The following is a 20,167-nucleotide window of genomic DNA, read 5'->3' as shown; positions in this document are numbered from 1 at the left end:
AGGCTGAATAGACACAACCCTATATAACACTTAGGCCAACCTACCCACCTATATAATAATTATAACATGACTTAATTAAGGATTAAGATAGCCACAAGTTGACTATTCATAACCCTACATACACCAATATTAAGGGCGTAGCAAAGTTTCATTAAGGGATAAACCTTAATTCATTTAAAATACAGTGAATAGAAATAATGAAAACTTTGAAATACTCGTCAAGGAGTTCAAAAAGAATTGTCCATTGGTATTTGCATTGCATTAACATTCTAGGCATATTGTATGACCACTTATTTCAACATTGTTCCAAGTTACTGACTTAACAATCGTACTAGATTTTAAATTACACAAAGAAGGAACTACCTTCATTATGTGGAAACTCAAAAGTGCACAAAATTTGTTGCTTTTATGTTGAACTCGTGAAGAAAGTGTAGTTTTAAATACTAATATAGATCATATTTATAAGCTTGGTAAAAAAACATACTTGCAAAATTATTTCAATAGCCACATGAATAATCTTTGGAAAAAAACATACATTCTAATGCACTTATTTAAGAACTCTTAATTTCCTATGGCATTAATCAATGAACAAAAAACAATAGACAACGCTCATTTCACACCTAGCCAAAAAACTAAATTAATTATTTAATTTCTAAATATTGATTTTAACATGTTTAGCATAAAATTCATAAGGTTTACATAGTTCTCAATATAATTTCTTCTAGACTTCTAGATGTTTTATTAGAAATAAGAGCATTTCGATTCAAACTCTATAATCCTCATCCAAATGTATAATATAACAAGAAAACAAATTTGAAATAATGACATACAACATATTGATGATACTTCACATCCTTAATTGTTAAACACTAAAAGTGATTAAGTTCTCATTTGAAAAATTAATGTAGATAACAATAGTTTACACCATATTAGAGTCCTATATTTCTCACACATTTATGCATGTCCTATCCATCTTTTATGGTTAGCCTATGATTGTATTTTATTATTTTTTTAAGTGTCTTCCAAACAATACAAGAACACATAGCCTTATGAGTTTTCTTGGGTTGCCTTATGACCAAGATGAGTCTTGTCTGTCCTACAACGGTCGGAATGTGTTGTTATTAATGGTTAGTGGGACCCTTCATCCCCTTAATGTCTTAAAAAGGCAAGATGACTTGGAAGAATTCTTTGACCAAGGTCCTTTTACGATTCCCCAAGACCAATATACAAAGGTTTGGCCTTAGCGCTTGGCGGTGGGTCCCATGAATGTGAAGTAGTGCTTATGTCATGTGACCTCGATGTTAAAGAATGTCTTATAAAAAACGTGTGGAAGAGTGGGGCCATCTTGGCCTTTGTTGTTTGACTTTACATTAGCATTTAATGTGTCTCTCGATTTGACCATACACACCATTTTTATCTCATTTTTTTTATGACTATTTGTTTGGCATTCAAACGAGTTTGAATTTAAGTCTTTCTACTAGTCCTTCCTCCCATTATCTAACGGTCATAATGCATTTACTTATAAACTAATGATAAATACATTGAAAAGTGGCCAATTTGGTCCAAATCGGGATGGGTGAATTTTAGATAAGACTTAATTGTAATGTACAAGAACTTTGTTGTCCCTTTACCTTGTCATTAAGTTCAAGGGATGGCTATATTAAATTCAAAAGTAAAATTATGTGATAGAGACTTTCAAAAAGGAAAAGTGGGATGGAATCAATGTATTGAAATTAATTGAGAATGTTAGAGTCTAATAAATATATAATTAAAATTTAGAAATGTTTTCTTATTAGATTTCTATTTTAGATTTGCGAGTTATTTTGTTTCTAAAGTGTGTATTAGATTTTCATTTTAGATTTGTTGTACAATGTAATATATCAAAATAAAGTAGAAATATATATATTTTTAATTAAGTGATGTATCTATTTTGTTTTTTATCATTAAAAGTAGCAAGAGGGTGTTGGCACATGTAACAAACTAGCATATTAATAGCACATTAATAGCACTAGAAACTCTCAGCAGGTAAATAACAAAACACAATTTGCCTCTATCAAAAACAAAAAATGTAAAGTTTAGAGTATCAATGGTAAAAGCAAATTCTTGCAGCATAGTAATAATAAAAACATAGTATCTACACCACGTAGGGTGGGTAAGAGTTCTACAATCAACCAAGCTTATCAAAAAATTGAAACAAAAAAAACCATTATAAAACAAAAGTACTAAGTTCTTCCCAACCGCTTTGACATCAGTGTGGAAGTCTACTTTTTCTTGAGGAACTGGAAGACATCTTTGTACTCTTCATCTGTCTTTGGCTTAGTCCTCGAGATCTTTTCATGCAAAACACAAAGCGTCACCAAATAGGCATGCATCGCTTTGATAGAAAACTTATTAGAATCTCCAATTCTCTTGTTAAAGTTGTCAACCTCTCTTCTCAACTCTCGAAGCATTGTATCTTGCTTCTCAATCTTCTCCTTCATCTTTCCTAGCAACCCACCAAGTGTCGAGCCATCAATATCCTTAGTCGCCTCCATAAAAGAAACCAGCACAAAAGAGTGATTGAGTTCAAGGTTTGGGATAGGGTTTTTAATCTCAGGAGGGAGGGTATTCTTGACATTAAAGGGAGGGGGGAGTCTAAGAAGTTACTAAAGGAATGGCTAGAAATTTCCTCAGTGGAATTAGCAAGTGAATTATCAGAATCTAACCCTTCACTTTTTTTAGGGCTTCTTTACATTTCTCCTTAGCAAGACGGTTAGACCTATGGGCTCCCAGGCTTTCAATAATGTCACCTGACTCAACAGTATAAACCTCTCTCTTTCCATTTTTAGGGAACCTAGTTCGAGCTCCCTAGATTTTTCACTAGGATCAGGTGGGGACAATTCCATTTTGGGCCTTTTCTTGTGAGGTAGGGAAGGGCCAACATCAAGGGACCTAGGGGGAGTAGCAACACGCGTAACAATGGGCTCAATGACCAGTGGGCAAAGCGCACAGTAAAAATTATACAACCTAAATAGTAACCCTTGGTGCAAAATAACATTGTCCTTGCCTTTTTGGTTAGCTTCTATATTGCTTTTAATGGAATGAAGAAGGTAAAACATAATGGAAATTAAGACTTTGTGGCGCAAATGGTTCAAAAAAAGAAGGTGATAAAAGTAGTAAGCAGTAAACTTATCTTCAAAGGTGAAGTATTTCATAATAATGTGGAAAATATCTTTCCAAACACCCGAGAGATCTTCTCTATTGAACCCACCTTGTTTCTTGACCAGTTTCTCCGGGGGATTGAAGAATTGCTTTAGGGAATCATAGTCAAATGTCTTAGTCATCTTTTTCCATTTTCTCCCCTCCATGGCTAGGCATGTGGCCTTTGAAATGACCTCTTTGTTCACCTCAAAGGTTAGGCTTCTCACTTTAACCTTCCTATCATTCCAAGAAGCAAGAAACTACTTTGAAATGATTTCATCATGCCCACCAGTCATACACTCCATGAACTATAATAGATCTCCTTCCTCACCCACAAACATAGCCTTCATATTTTTCCTGAAGGCAATGCCAATCTTGTTAGGCTCAATGTGCAGCTTGTTGCCACCAATAGTTTCCAACTTGAAATACTTGGACAGATGCAAAAAATGTTTTTTTTTTTTGATAGAGCAGAGCAAATGAAATTCAAAAGGCCCTTTTCAATGTGGTCATAATCTTTCTTTTTTTTGTCATGATGACAACGACGAGAGTACTAGGTGATTAAGAAATCGGATTGGTCATACATGTGTGAAGCCTTGATTTCACATAAATGCTTGGTACACAACTTGCCTTTGTAATATAAGTTTTTGTTGTAAATATAATTTCTCATAATCTTTTTGTAATGATATGAAATCATTAAAATTTTGTGACTATATTCCTTTGAATTGATCCCAAATTTGCCTTTCCAACTCATAATTAATATATGCCAAGTGTATTTTTGGAAAGATAAAATTCTTGAACTAGGGAAAGGGTAACCCTTATTACCCTTAAGTTGTTCTCACATATCCCATGAAATGGTGTTAACTATGGTTACTTATTCCCATATGTTCCTCCCTCGTGATAAGGTTTCTTATTTCTTGTGGAAGAAGATTTACCTCCAAGTCTAGCACCTTAACCCTTCCATTTGTAGCTAAGTGGCAGTCATGGAATTCACAACTGCATTTCCCTCTCTATAATTGCATGCTTTGGTTCTAGAATCTAAGCAATTGGGCAGTGGCATCATCAAGAATGGTATTGACTCTCCACCCTTCACTAGCCTTCCTATGTATGACATGTATAATAACTTTAGAATCACCCTCCATTTCAATTTTAGTTATCCTTAAAGCCAAAGCAATATCAAGACCCCCCAAAGAAGTGTCATGCCCTCAACCTGGTTAACCATGTGCTCTCTAAGAAATCTTGCATAGGTAGTCTTACATTTACCTTCAAAATCCCTTATTATGCCTCCACCCACATGTTTGTCTCCTCTAACAGCCCCATTAAAGTTAAGTTTACACCATCCACAAGCCAAAGCTAGAGCCCATTTAGTATTAACTCTGGCCACTTGTTTAGTACTATCAATTTTGTTAAACCCCTAGAGAACATTACATTCTCTTGCAATCTCAATGTCCGTAGGGGAGGGGGGTGAGTTTGGGCTTTTCCAACAACTACCATTCACATTCTCTATGTTGAGGTAATGGGTGTTGCACACATTGCATAACATTTTTATATTTTATTATGTAATGTTGTACCTAGGAGTACCTAGATGAGCATGCAATATGTAAAGATTCCCATGGGATATACTTGATGAGTTGTATTGTAACATTGTGATAATATTTCATGTAATTATTTAATATTGGAGAAAAGAATTAAATTTCCAATATTAAATGTGGGCTCAATGGATTAGGTAGCACATGATTTATGTAATACCAATTGGTGGTTTTGTGGGACTTGCTACTATATAAGCAACCACAAGGGTAGTTTTAGAAGCAAGACAGGAGGCAAAAAGATAAGAGTCAAGCCAGACAACGCTAGCCAAGGGAGCATTTGTGAAGGTTGGAAGCATGGCATGGGATGTGTGGATTCATGCTTGTTCACATGGATTGCTTGGTTGTGGCTATAGCTTTGAAGGCTTCCATGGTTGTATTGCAATGGTTTTTTTTGTTGAATAATACATGGTGATGGATGCTATATGGGTTTTTTAACTCAATGAGGGTTTCCCAAGGTATATCTTGTGTCACAATTTTTGTGGGTATGTTATCTATTCTCTTGCATGTGGATTTCAATTACATATTTGTTTCAGATCTATTATGGGTTATGTGGAAACAGTTATATTATTTGTTGCAAGTTTCCTTACACTCTAACAACATCCTTAGACCCAAATGCAAAGTAACTTGGGGGGTGCTTTCCTCTTCATGAAAGATCTTGTTTTTTCTCTACTTTGTTATTGCCATTCTCATGCTTGTTTGATTTATCATCATAATCAAGAACTAGAAACAATAATAGTCATTTGGAATTTCTAAATCGACAAATTTTTTTTTTTAGTGTAATGATGAAAATGTACCTATGTTGAATCCCATTTAGTTTTAGGTCCACTTTAATATTATGATTTGAGAAAATTATTTATAAGTGGCTCATTCTTGTGTTAATTTTTATTTATGACTTGATATTGCATGTTGATCCCTAAGCTATGTTGTCTATTAGTGTCAAACACTTAGTCATATACTTGGCAGAGTTAATTGGTCATCACTAGGACTGAGTCATCCTATATAGGTCGAGCCTTTTCATTAGACTTGTATATATTTCATGTATGAACCGAGCAGTAGTAACTACCAAGAAATTCTATGGTCTTCGAGTACTCCAGTCTAAGTTGAGTCAATAAGTACTGAGTGCTTACTAGTGTCGAGTAGAATAGAGACTGAGTTATACAATGTATGTCGAGCAAGTGAATGTTGAGTGTTAGCATGCAGAATAGTTATGACTGAGCATTAGAACATACAAGTGTCGAGTAAACTAGTTTTGACGTAATTGTTTGGAATGGCACAAACACCAAGATAAAAACATTTTTCTAATTTGGATATGTATCCTTTTGTTCAAGGAGTTAATTACGGAGGTAATCACACATTATGTTATGGATCATTAATCCCTATGCAAAGTGATTAGCCAATCAAAAAAATGGAAGGACTAAGTAAAGAGAGAGAGAGATCTAGATTGTTGATTTTGATTTGGAAGCTTATATAGTTGGTTATAAGAAGACGATTCAAACCCTAATTTTAATATGTATGTGAGAGAGATTACAAGTTTGGGTGCTAGAAGCAAAGTTTGAAGGCGAACCAGGTAGAGTGACCGAGCAGAGCAGTGAAGGGAAGAATACAGATGTCATATTAGAATACCAATATATCATATTAGAATACAAATATATAATATTAGAGATCAGATTAGAGATTGTAAAGAGGAGATCCGTTATTAGCATTTGAATTGCAAATTGAAGGATCAACTATTGATTCATTCTAACAAGTGTTTCAAGGTAAATCTCTTGATAGAGTGGTTCTAATAGACCTTTGTAAATCTCTTAATTGAGTGCTTACTTAGTTGTAAGTTTTAAATCCTTTAATCAAGGTAGACTATATAAGTCTTGTAAGCTCTTAATAGGGCAAACCCCTCACAAAGTAGATCACCATAAGTGATCAAAATTGTAGCCCTAATAGGGAAACTTTATTGCTGCAATAGTGAAGATTTGTGGGTGTCATCCCCATCCTAGTTTTACCTTCACCTTGGAGGGTTTATGGGTAACCAAAATCTTTGTGTTATGTGTTGGTCATTTACTTACATGTTTCATGGATGTGATTAGTTGTTAGATCTAATGCATCATAGTAGAAAATATTTATGTGATTTATGATATTGTTGAGATAAGGATTAGAGGAGAAGTTATTAGATTTGATATTTGTTTGAAAGGATCAAACTTTTATAGATCCTGATTCAACCCCCACCCCCCACTCCCCCGCCTCTCAGTATCTTACTTTCTTACTTTCCCATTAGACTTACAACAATTACCTTCTTCTTTTTTCACATTCATTTACATCTATTTTAAATGCATATGACCTTATCTTGTTCTAATCTTCATGTATTCATCATTTGCATGTCATGCATTAATCTACATTTGTATTCATCCCCACACATTTGATCATGGTCTCAAAATTAACAATCACTTGTCCTAGGTTGACCTTGAGTACTTGTGATCAATCTCAAGTTGTTTCAATCTAACTCCAAAAATATAAATGTTTAAATTCATATTCCAAAACTCATCATTTCTTTATTAATTGTTGTGCACCAACTTAGCACATAATACATCATTCTAATTAAGAGTCAATATATTTCTACAATCCATAAGATATCCAAATTTTGTTTCTAGAGTTGATCATGTGTGTTTTTGTATCAACACTTTAGATCACACTCTCTGATCTATCATCAAAATGATAGAGAGCATAAGAAGTGTGATCTGAGATGTTAATGCAAAAATGCTCATACAATTGAATATGAAAAACACTCTAGAGATCATTTTTTTCTTCATAGTGGTTTATGTATATAACTCATCACTTTGATTGAAAGAGCTAAATAATGGTTTAATGCATGTAACACATCCTCTCATGCTTTGACATGTGTTTCTAAAGATTACTTTGTATGATCCTTGGACCATCTATTATTCATTATTCTCATTTTTTCTCTTTCAATATCCTTTCTTTAATAAAGCTCATAAATTTTTATATATCATAACAAACTACAACTTTTAGATACTGAATACTTTCTTAAGAAGTATCTTGAATGATTTTGAAATACATTCTTGAATGCTTTTTATTAAACAAGAGCTCTGTTAGAACTTGAGTCCCTGCCTTTGGTGAACAGTGGGAAGTAGATTTTAAAAGGAAATAAATAGCTAGAAAAATAGATGGTTAAAATAGGAGTTTTTCAGTTTAAATATGAGTAGATAAATTTGTGCATATGTGACAATAGTAATGAGTATAAATTTAGAAAAGTAGGAGGGCATTATATTTGAATAAAGATACAATGCTAACCAATCCGAGATTCAAAGAAGAAGAAGAAGAATATGTATCTGCTAGAGTTAAAATTGTAGGAGGAGTTTTCATAAATCAAAGAAAAGTATCATAAATAATAATGACAACTATAAGATATATTAGAATACACATAATATAACTTAGATAAAAACATATGATGAATTCTTTGATAATTTATATAATAATGACACTTGTCCAACAATAACCAACCAACCAAGAAAATCATTTTTTAATTATTTTTGTAGGTTTTATCCCTTAAATCCTAAATCAAAATAGAAAAGTATATAACCCACCCCTGGACAAATGGTTAGAGTCAAGGATTCCATTGAGATGTCCATAACTTGGGGAGTTGTACCTTAGCTCTAATGTCTTTATGTCGTATGAATCTATTGATGTCAACCCTAATGCACAAATATAGTTATTGATCTTTCCTTAGCAATTAAAATATCACTTTACTAATAATCATAAAATTTTAAAATATTATAAGATAAATTTTGAAAGTATTAAAAGTTAAAAGTAAGAAGTTTAGGTACTAAACATAAATTGTATTTCACTCTGTAAAATTTTATCTCAAATTTCTTTGCTATTAAACAATTATAAAGAAAATAATGACTGAGATGAGACCCTTATAGATTTATTTAATATATTCATCTACACAAAGTTCCTTCTTTTTTCTTTTTTAATTTTAAAATTCTAAAATGAATTGCAAAATAAAATCAATTACCATTTATAATTCTTCATACATCAAGCTACCTCTATGTACCTCAAACTATCCAATTCTAGACAAATCATCATTTCATGTCAAATAATTTTGTTGAAAAAATGAACATACTGGAAAACATATCTAAATCTTATGATAAGAATCATAAATCAAGAGAGAACATATGTAATCATATATCTATCTACTAAAAAACTATGTAAAGCGAATTATTATATTCTAAGAAAGGTTGGAATTTATGCAGGATTGCAACGTTGTGGAAAGAGTTGCAAGTTGAGGTGGATAAATTACCTAAGGCTAGGAATTAAGCGGGGAAATTTCTCCAATGAAGAAGAAAGCCTAATCATTTGTCTTCATGCAATGCTTGACAATAGGTTACAATGCAAATGGAAATTAAAAAGCAATTTAAATTTTTAATTCTTTCTATGGTGGTCCATAGTGTTAATCTAATATAATGTTTTTGGATGTATTAGATGGGCAGAGATAGAAAAGCACTTGCAAGGAAGGACAAACATTGAAATAAATAACTATTGGCATACTTCTCTCAAGAAAAAACTACTTTCTAATGAGGGATCTACTGCTACAAGTTCTACGTCTCCAGCAAAAGAACTTGACTTTGATCTATTTATCATAGACACCGTTGACATTGCTCCACTGGATCTTCACTGTGGGCTAAACATGGTATATCCTTACAACCACCACCACTTGGGTAGTGATTCTAGTGACAATTCAACACAATATCTCAAAATGACAATCACAAATGGTATGAAAGAATGGGATGATACAATATGCATGAGTGAAAATGGAACCTAGATATTAAATATTCTATACATGGAAATAAGGAGTGAGCAACCCCGAATGGTCAGATATTTTCTAAGGCTAAAGAGAATGGAGATGTAAATAGGATAACATGCTTATCTAAAAGAAGAGAATGATATAATTTTTACATATAGGCGCACACAGTGTATTGGAATGAACCTCATAAAAGTGCACACTCATTTGAAAGGGAAAATCATTTATCATTTCTAGTGTTAAGGTGCACACCAATAGCTGGTGGCTAACTATAAAGAGAAAAAAATCAATTAAAAGGAGTGCATTTATGTGTAGCTAGTTAGGCTTATTTTATATGTGCTTATTAATATAATAAGAGAGTCCTAAAAACTCAATCCAATTGCCCTAGATGTCCTCGCTATGGTACACCTAAATCTATTTCATATTGCACATACACATCTCTTACCAATTTTTTGTCCTCCATTAAATGAAAAGCCCTAAATATTGAAGTAATTTGTAAATATATGGTTATCATTTCTATTCAAGACAAAAAAATGTTGAATGAAAACTAAAATAAGTAAATGAAATTAAAATAAAGAACTTCCTCGTGCAATTTTATAGAACTTGTTTTCCATAGCTAATACTATAGAAATTTCATAATGGTCACTCAAAGTTAGTTCCTTACAGAGAAAGAAAATTCATCAATAGTCACTGAAAGTTAGTTCCATACGGAGAAAGAAAATTCATCAGTAGTTAAGATTCTTGAGAGATAGTATACACATCTAAAATTTAAAGGTAAGGGAGGATTCCTTACAATATACATTTGATGGATCAGCTCACCTATAAATCTATGTTCTTCCTTCCCCCAAAATTTCCAACACCATTTTAAAGCTGATTTATTTATTAGAGGCCCCAAATTTGTATGCCCCATCTCTGATGAAACATACCCTGACATTCCTTTTGTCGTATAGAGAAATTGATAGTGAAGGATGTGAAGAAGGGTATTAGATGAGATGAGAAATATATCATTCAAGTAGAAAATATTTGTGCTACATGAAGCCATACTAGATATGGATATGAGAAATATAACATAAAACCTTAATACAAATAGAAGATCCAAAAATTAATTAAATCATAATATATACAGACTTTGTACTAAAACCCTAATTTATCTAGACTCCTGAGGAATTATACAAATTTATAAAATGATCTTATTCTTAGGATTTTTAGTTACTAGTGTTATCCTTATTAACAAGGGAAGAAAAAATAATTTTAAAATGAAATCTCAAAACAAAGAACTTACCAAAAATCTCGCAACTCTTATATTTATATTTATCAAGCTTCTTCCCTAACTCCTAATAGATAGAATTTTTTCTACAACAAAGATGAGAACAAATATAATCAATGGAAGGGCTAGACTCTTCTCTAGCAGAGTAAAAGTGCATCCTCAGCTATGTTTATAAAATTGGTAGTTGAAAGGGGAAGAGATGTCTTTGGAGAAATATTAATTTATAGAATATATGGAAGCACTCTTATCCAACAATATTCTGATGATGCCCTGTAAGATCCTATGGCTTCCTCCTCAACGTAACAAGAATGGATGATACTGTGAGAATCCATTTCAGTAGGGAAAAAGAATGAGAATCACTTATGTTTCAAATGTCACATGTTTGTCAAGGCAACATGCATAAGCCACGTATAGTAATCTGCATAGAAAACTTCACTACCATGCATCATTATCTTATGAAAATTGGCACTAACCTCTAGGTTCATATTTTTTCTAAAATTTCTGATCTAAAAAATGGAATACTGCCAAGAATAAAGCTATGTACCAATAAAAAATGTAGAATATTCAACTAAAATTTTATCTTTAATTAAGAAATTTGAAGGAAGAGGAATTTTGTAGGAATGTTTACACATATTCATAGTTTCCGAGACATGAGTAATTGAAAATAGTCACACGAAAACTTTAATCTCCTACCTTTAAAAGATAGGAACTAACAAACACATAATTCAGACATACATTTAAAGAAGACCATTATGAATTATGAATGGACAACTTAATTAATATGTGCCCACTCTCAACAACTAACTTCATGTATTATGTAATTATTCCATTTTATTAATATACAAACTTTATCCCAATTAAAAAGAGGATGGCTTGAAGTAAAGGAAATGTTGGAAGGTAAATGTGAAGTTTATTAGAAATTAAGTAAGTCCAAAGACAATGGACGTGCCCTAGAATTTAGTACTCCATGTTCCTCATGCAAGCTCTCGGGTGTGTAAATTCCACCAGCTACTTTTTCACCATAGAACATGCATTGCACTTGGCAAAATATAAATGGACGCAATTTTCAACAGGGGCTTTTAAAGTGCAATGTTTTCTTAAACAAATGATGATGAAAAGCTAACCAAAATGTTGATGATGAAAAGAACACCCATAGAAAGAACTTTGTTTGGTTATCGTCTTGTTTTTGGAGCATATCTCCCTAGGGATGTTGTGCCCTAACAACTTTGTCTTCTCTTGTTATTTCCATGACCTTTTGAGCTCATCAATCACATGGAGTGAGGACTCAAAAGCTTCATGAGATTCTCTAGTGTCTCAAAATCAACATAAATTTACTCAACTTTCACAATACAAGCCTACTTTTGTGGGATTAATGTGAATCCATGTGCCTAAAGTATGCATGCTTGAATACCACCCAAAGTGATATAACACCCAATAACCACATTATAAAACCACCTACATTTGGCTTCTCCTACACTCACAAAGTCAATAACCATGAAACTTAAAGTCAATAAGACGTGAGCACATTTAAGTTCCCCATCAGTCACAATTATTACAGTCCTAGTCTTCCTCACCTTCATGGGAACAAGTGAAGTTATGGAATATAATATGTGTTCTCCAATGAGAAAGCAAAACCTAAGATTCTTTTTATATAATATTAGAATGGCTTCAAAAGCCTAGCTTTAGGCAAAGACAACAAGAAGCACATGCTGAGGTAACACCCAATTCCATTGTTTAGGTGGGAACAAATTATTGCTTGTCGGGAGATCTCTTTTGTTTAACCTTTTTTTAAAATTGAATACTAAATCAATTTGCAGACATTGGCTCATAAATTAGCACAGATTACAATAACATATTTCTCATTGTAAATTACCCATCAAATTTTTAACTTTCATTGGGCATGACTAGTCGAATCTATATTAATCTGATTATTTGGTTTATAATCTAAAGAATATTTTAGATTAATGTTATTTATCAAGGTTTAAATTTTAACTCTTGGGTGTCTTTGATGGGCTCCATCTGTTCCTTGTGACAGCTTGGTGAGTTGTAAGTTTTGATTGGAAGTTGCTTCTTTATATAATAATTTTATCAAAGGACAACTTCTGATTTCACTGTATGTTCTTTGATAATACTAGGTTAGTATATAAAGTTTAATATTTCTAAATATGTGATTAAGTTAGGGTTGACTTACGGATGTCTTTATTAGGCTTGATCTCTTATTTGTGGCAGCTTAGTACATTAACAAGTTCTGTTTTTAATGTTACTTTCTCAAATCAATCTTCTCTCGTGATGTTATAACCCACTATATGAAAACAAAAATGACATTATCTATGTAATCAAATTTGCTCTCATACAATTTAGTTGAATGATGAGTTTTGATTTAAATGCACACTCCTTGAATAGGCCTTCTACAATAACAAAATTTCTATAAGAGACTGGCACAATTCATGTAAGAAAACAAAAAACGAACAAACTCCATAAAATAAATATTAAATTTATTTTATTTTAAACAGACTTAATAATCTTTTTGACTCTTTTTTTTAAAATATACATATATAGCATAAAAGTTTAGCCAAAGAACAACTTATACTTTGAATGAATCTTCTTTTATAATATTTCAATCTATTTAAATAAAATTAGAATATCATATATACAGCATCTAATTAATCTTTATATATTTTGAATATACTAAAATTTATCACCTCTTGTTCAAAGATCCTCTAGTTTTTAAAAGATCCACTTATTTTTTTCAAGATTTTTAACTACTACATAAAAAACTTGGTTGTAAATCTTCCATATAATATAAAATTTGCTTTCAACGATTTATAAAAAACTGCTAAAATAACAATTTTCAAAAGATAGAACAAATTTAATAGGCACTAAATATGTGCACCTACACCTCTAAATTTATAGTAACTAAACTATAGCATACACGAACGGTTATAAATAATTGAAAAGTGTACATAAATCCCTTGTAAAAAAACATTATTGAATGTTAGACACCCTGGTTTCTAATGTTGTTGTCTTATGGTCTTGATGGATATTGCCTTGTTTCTTCCTCCCATATTTTGCTCCACATTGGTCAATGATGACATTTGCATGTGAATCAAATCACATTGCCAAGGCCTTTAAGCCTTGAGATACTCAAGAGAGAGGATATTGTGGGGGATAATATTGACTATGCTTTGTTCTAGTGACTTTCCTCAGTTGTTTTTAATGTCTGGCACATTGCCCATGTGACCTGGTCTCATGCAATGTGAGGTCATCTTTAAGTCACATGTCCTCGATTCAAAAGAATGTTTTAAAACATTAACAATATTTCACACTTAACATTGGCTCTTTGGTACCTTGATGGGGCCATGTTTGCTAGTAGAAGGTATTATTATTATTAATTGGCTTCATGCTTCATACATAATGTCTAAGAAGAGACCACCCTAATTAAAATAACTAGGTGATGGTGAAGTTGTTTTGGTGCTATAATAATGAAAAAATAAAGACTAAAGGCAAACACTACAACTCATCTTCGTTGGGCTTTCCAAGTAAGGTCTCTTGATCTCTTCTATTGCATCTTCGAGGTTATAAGAAAAGAAAATGCAAATGCTTATTGAAAGATCCTTTACTTTTACTCTTTTATTTTATATTTGTTTTGGGTAATGTCAAAAATGTATAGTTGTAATGTTTAGTTTATTTTGGTTGTAGACCAATTGATTTTTGACATTTTATTTATGTCCTTACATTGTATTATTACTTACAATCATTTTTTTTTATCATATATTTATTATTTATAATCATTTTATTTTTAGTATTTATTTTGGATCGATAAACAGTTGAAGCCTAAATTAATTATTGCTATTTATTATAATTAATTATTATTATTTTATGTGTGAAGCGAATTTGAACCCAAGACTTCCCATATCAGAGGTTCACAAGTTACCATTGTGGTGTAGGCTCTTGCATTTATTTTTAGTATTTTTAATATAAATAGGATGAAATTATAGGAGACGGGGTGAGATGTATGATTTTACTTTTCATTTTCAATAATGTTATCATTTTAATCTTTTATTTTATTTTTTGTATTTGAAGACTAACATTGAATGTCAAAATATCTCTAGTTCTCATCTACAAATTTGTATTTATACACAATCATCCTAGATTATTATTAACTATCAATGGAATTTGAATATCATGTTAGAAAGTATTATCTTAAAATATGTGCATTGATCTTACATATCTGCATTTCATTAGTATCAACATCAAAGGTTGGACATATCATCCAAAATCCAAAATGTTTCATTAATAAAATGCTTGATTGATTATAAAGAAGTTCTTCTATTCACAAGTAATAGACCTAACGAGACTTTTCAACATACATATTTCAAACTTGTGTGTGTGTGTGTGTGTGTGTGTGTGTGTGTGTGTGTGTGTTCGTGTGTGTTTGTTTAGTCAAAAAAGTACAATATCACATCAACAAACAATTAGAATATATAGAGACAAAATATATATAAAATAAACTTAATTTCAAAATAATCCAAATCTTCAAAATGAATTTATCATAATCTAGACAATACAAATCTTCTATTAGCTTGTTAATCCTAATCTGATCATCATATACCACAAAACCTTTATCATTAGTAGTCCAAGATCAATAAAATTAACTATGTTTAAGAGTTTCTTTTTCAAATTATTTTAGTAGTTTATATTGAAATGTATTTTAATTTATCACTCAATTAAATATTTTATTATTACCTAATTGAAGACCCATACCCTCGTTTTCTTGAAAGGACCTAAAGAATGGAGTTCGATTTAATTGATCTTAATTGGTATGAATAACCCATATGATATACTGACTCCCAACATATATTTACTTTTCTTTGTCTTCATGTGTGATGTGTAATTTTTTTGATTATATACATGTTTTATTTATAAATAAAATTGTTTGTCTAATTTTATGTTTACTATATAAAATTACATGTAAAATAGTGACATGTTTATGGATATTAGTCTATCATAGTGACAATGATAAGACTTAATGGACATAAAAAGAATACATAATAACAATTGAAAAGAAATTAATAATACATTGTGGTGCATTGGAATACTTTATAGAAAGAGTAAGCGAGGTTATAATCTTAACAGATTATTAACTATAATGTAAGGTTATTAATGTAATATAACCACATAAAACCAAACATATATTTATTTTCTTTCTTCTATTTCTTTATTTTGTTTGTATCTTCTTATTTTGTGCTTTATAAATGACTATTTACTTTAAATTTACTATTCATTTTATTCGTCTACTTGAGTCAAAGGGTTCCCAATACTCAAAAAGTATGGGTAATTGATCACATAAGTTAAACAATATCATATGTCAACTTTAAAAAAAAAATTAAAACTCTTCTTTAACGTTTAATTTTCAAGGGTAAGCATTCTAATATGAGTTCAAAGAATGGTGAATTTTCCTATGTGGGTGTACCTTAATGAAAACTATATTTAAATATTTTTTGTTTGTTTATGACTTGGAATTAGATGGAAACTTTATATTCAAGAAAATTTATAGAGTTAAGATCAGTGGAGACCAATATATTTTATTCAATTTAGCATCTTTAAGATTGTATTCCTTTATTTTTTATTTAACAAATATAGTTAATACATTTTTTTGTTTTTATGTTTATCTTATTCCATGCTTTGTAAATGGTTTTTTTACACTTGCATTACTATCCATTTTATCCCCCTCTTTAAGTCAAAGGATTCCAATGTTCAACAAGTTTGTATACTTGATCATATAAGTTAAAGAATGATAAAAGTCCATGTGAATTTAATTGTGTGAAGTTTTCTAAAAGTATTTTTTAAGGTTTTAATTACTAAGGGTAAGCATTCTAAGATTAGTTCAAATAATGGTCAACTTTTCTAAGTGGATGCGTGTCATATCTTGTTGGGTAAACCCTAGTAGTATGATAAAGAAAATATATACATGATGGTAGGAGAAAGGTGTACACTATTGTTGCTAATGGTGTAAAGAAGAATTTATTATGTTTGGAAGAACCTCTTCAGAGTGAAATGTGTACCAGTGTTAGGCTTTGTTTGGTGGATGGAAGGAAGTTCTTCAATGGAATGACACATGAGAAAGTATATTTTTTTCATAATTACTAAGAAGACTGAAGACAAGGAACTAGAAGGAGAACATCTAGAGGAAATCAAAAAGTTGCTAAGTATGAACATAGTTTTTAGATAATGTACCTAATGGATTACCTCTGGTGAGAAGTATTAGAGTATCAATCATTACAAATGCTTAATTCCAAGAGCTAGTTTGTCAAATAAAGAAGCACATCAAATGACACTGAAAGAGAATGAGGAGCTAAATAAGAAAGTACAAGATCTATTGAATAATAATTGATCCAAGAAAGTTTTAGTCCTTGTATAGTTTCATCATTTAGCACCTTAAAAGGATAGAAAATGGAGAATGTGCATTGATTCCAAAGCTAAAAATAAGATCACAATCAAGTATAGGTTTCCTTTGCCCCAAATGGATATTAATGGTTGCTTGAGTTGAGCTAAGTATTTCACATAAATATATTTGAAGAATGGATTTAATCATATCATAATCATGGAAGGTGGTGAATGGAAGACTACATTCAAGAAAAATGAAAGATTATATGAGTGGTTGGTAATGCCACTTGGTTTGACCAATACACCAAGTACTTTCACCAAGCTAATAAAGGGTGTATTAAAGAAGTTCTTATGTAAGTTTTTCATTATATATTTAAAGATGATATTCTAATTTTTAGTAAGACTAGGGAAAATCATTTATTACATGTGAATCAAGCATTGGAGAGATTGAGAGAGGAGAAGTTGTTAAATAAAATTAAAAAGTGTAGTTTTATAAAGTAAGAACTTGTGTACTTGAATTTTGTGAATTTTGTTGAGGAATTGAGGGTGGACCTGAGAAGGTAATATCAATTGTTGAGTGGACTACATCGGAAAGAATTGAAGAGGTGAGATCATTTCATGGACTAGTAATTTTCTACCATAAGTTTATTAGAAATTTTAGTTCAGTATGCGGTGTTATGATAGAGATAATAAGATGAGATTGGAATAATTTCAAATTGACATTAGAAGAAGACTAGTTTTTTGAGATGTTGAAGAAAAAGGTGATAGAAAGACATGTATTAGCCTTACCATATTTTAATAAGGTTTATTTAGGTAGACTATGCTACTAGTGGGAATGCAATAAGAGCAATATTGAGTCAAGAAGGTAAACCTATTGTTGACAAGATAGTGGTTGTATTAAGTGAGAACTAATTTTGGCCTCAAATTTGTAAGGATGTTAGGAAATTTATTCAAAATTATATATTTTATCAATTTGCAAATGGTAATAGTCAGAATACCATACTATATCAACTATTAAGAATTCTATAGAGACCCTAGAAGACATAAGCATGTATTTTTCCTTGGATTATTGAAGATGCAAAGAGGCAATAATTCTATATTTGTAGTAGTGTATGGATTTTAGAAGATAGGTCACTTTATATCTTGTAAGAAGACAAAAGATGTAGTTGTTACTCCTACCAATAATCATATTGCCAATTAGTGTCAAAATGTGCATAGCGTTCGAGCTACCATATTGCTCGACAAATGAAGGAGAAAATGAATGAGTTTGACTACTATGTCTAAGATCAAGTATTTACCTAGTAATTCTACTTATACCGAGTAGTCAAAATTTTCTGAACACAGAGTCTACCAAGCTATATAGAGAACACTGAGCAAATGGACACCAAGTAAAAGTATTTTAGAATATTGTATTTATCGAGAGTTATAAAGGCAACATCAAATTCTAAATTGGCACAAAATCTAATGCTACATGATCATATTGAACAAGAGAAACACTTTACACTGATTGAGATAAAGATCTAAAATGATTTCTTGAAGAAAATGAATTTCTTGTTGTTGATTTAAGGTTGAAGGGACCAATGATAATAAAGGATGAAAGAAGAGTCAAATAGTATATCATTCTAATTATTGCTGATGATTAGAGAATAATTCTAAAAAGTTCCAAAAACCTAATTAGGTCAGTTAGCAAAATGACAAAAGGAAAACTATAAAAGGATATATCCAAGATAGTTTTAGGGTTTTTGTTGTTGTTGTTGTTGGCCATTATTTTTGAGATTGTTATTATTGTTAAGGAAATAGCAATGTTGAGTTTTGTTATTATTGAGAAAGATATTGAAGCAAAAAAGAAAGAATAGAGGTCAAAATAGAGGTCAAAGATCATATTGAAGATAGATTTGAAATGAATTGCGTATCTATCACAGAAGGTGATAAATATAGAGTAGAAGAGGGATCTAATCAAGAAAATTAAGTTGTTATTATAAATATCATTTCTGCTATTGTTTAACCAATATAGTAGTTTCCTAAAATCCTTTAAAAAGGTGGACTTAACATTCTTATACATAAATCTCTTAACTAAGGACACACTTGAAGAGTGTTGTAAATGTTGGAAATGATTGAAAAGATCATGAATGAAGAGAAATGGAATTGGTGAAGAATGTTTTAATCATTGTTTTGTCATTGATGTCAAACTTGCTACTTGCAGGAATGACAATTGCTTTAGTGATCCAAATACTATTAATTGGTTGATTGACAAGGAGGTGGAAATCAATAAGATGTAACTAGAGTACCTAGAGCAAGGTTGAAGTTATGATATTGTAATGAAGTATAAGAATTAGCTAAGCCATTGATGAAATAATGTATTGATGACATACTCTAAGAAGATGGACACACTGAGACACATCAAAGATGTAAGGATTAACTAAGTTCATTAAGAGCCAAGCAAGCTAGTTAGAGCCAAACAAATTCTCAATTGAAGTCGAGCAAGTTCAACTTCAGTATAAGCTGAGTGATTACTCAGATGTCGAGTAACACAGAATCCTTCAGGTGCCGAGTAGCAGAAAAAGATAATGGATGCTGAGTAAGTTTTCAAGTGCCGAGCAAAGGCAAAATGCTTCAGGTGTCGAGTGCCAGTAAATAACATTAAGAAACTGAGTAACACAGAAGGTGTTGAGCATCAATAAACCAATAATGCCAAGTTGCTGCATTATTTGTTAAGACAAGATTCGCCAGATCAGTAGCGATAAGGTTGTTACATCAAATTTTTTGAAGTCGTTGGAAGTTATGAATGATGAGTAGATGTCACAGAATTCTATGTAATCCATGCAAACCAATCCAAGGCGAATGCTAGTGGATTTATCATGAAGTTTCCAGAAGAAACAATTTGGAGGAAAAAGCAATACGATTTTCTCAAGAGAAAATTAAGATTTGAGTGAG

This window comes from Cupressus sempervirens, chromosome 11 (assembly GCF_028749045.1).
Source record: "Cupressus sempervirens isolate cs-2001-9-10 chromosome 11, ASM2874904v1, whole genome shotgun sequence".
Lineage (NCBI taxonomy): Eukaryota > Viridiplantae > Streptophyta > Pinopsida > Cupressales > Cupressaceae > Cupressus > Cupressus sempervirens.
Note: the sequence above shows the minus strand (reverse complement) of the source record.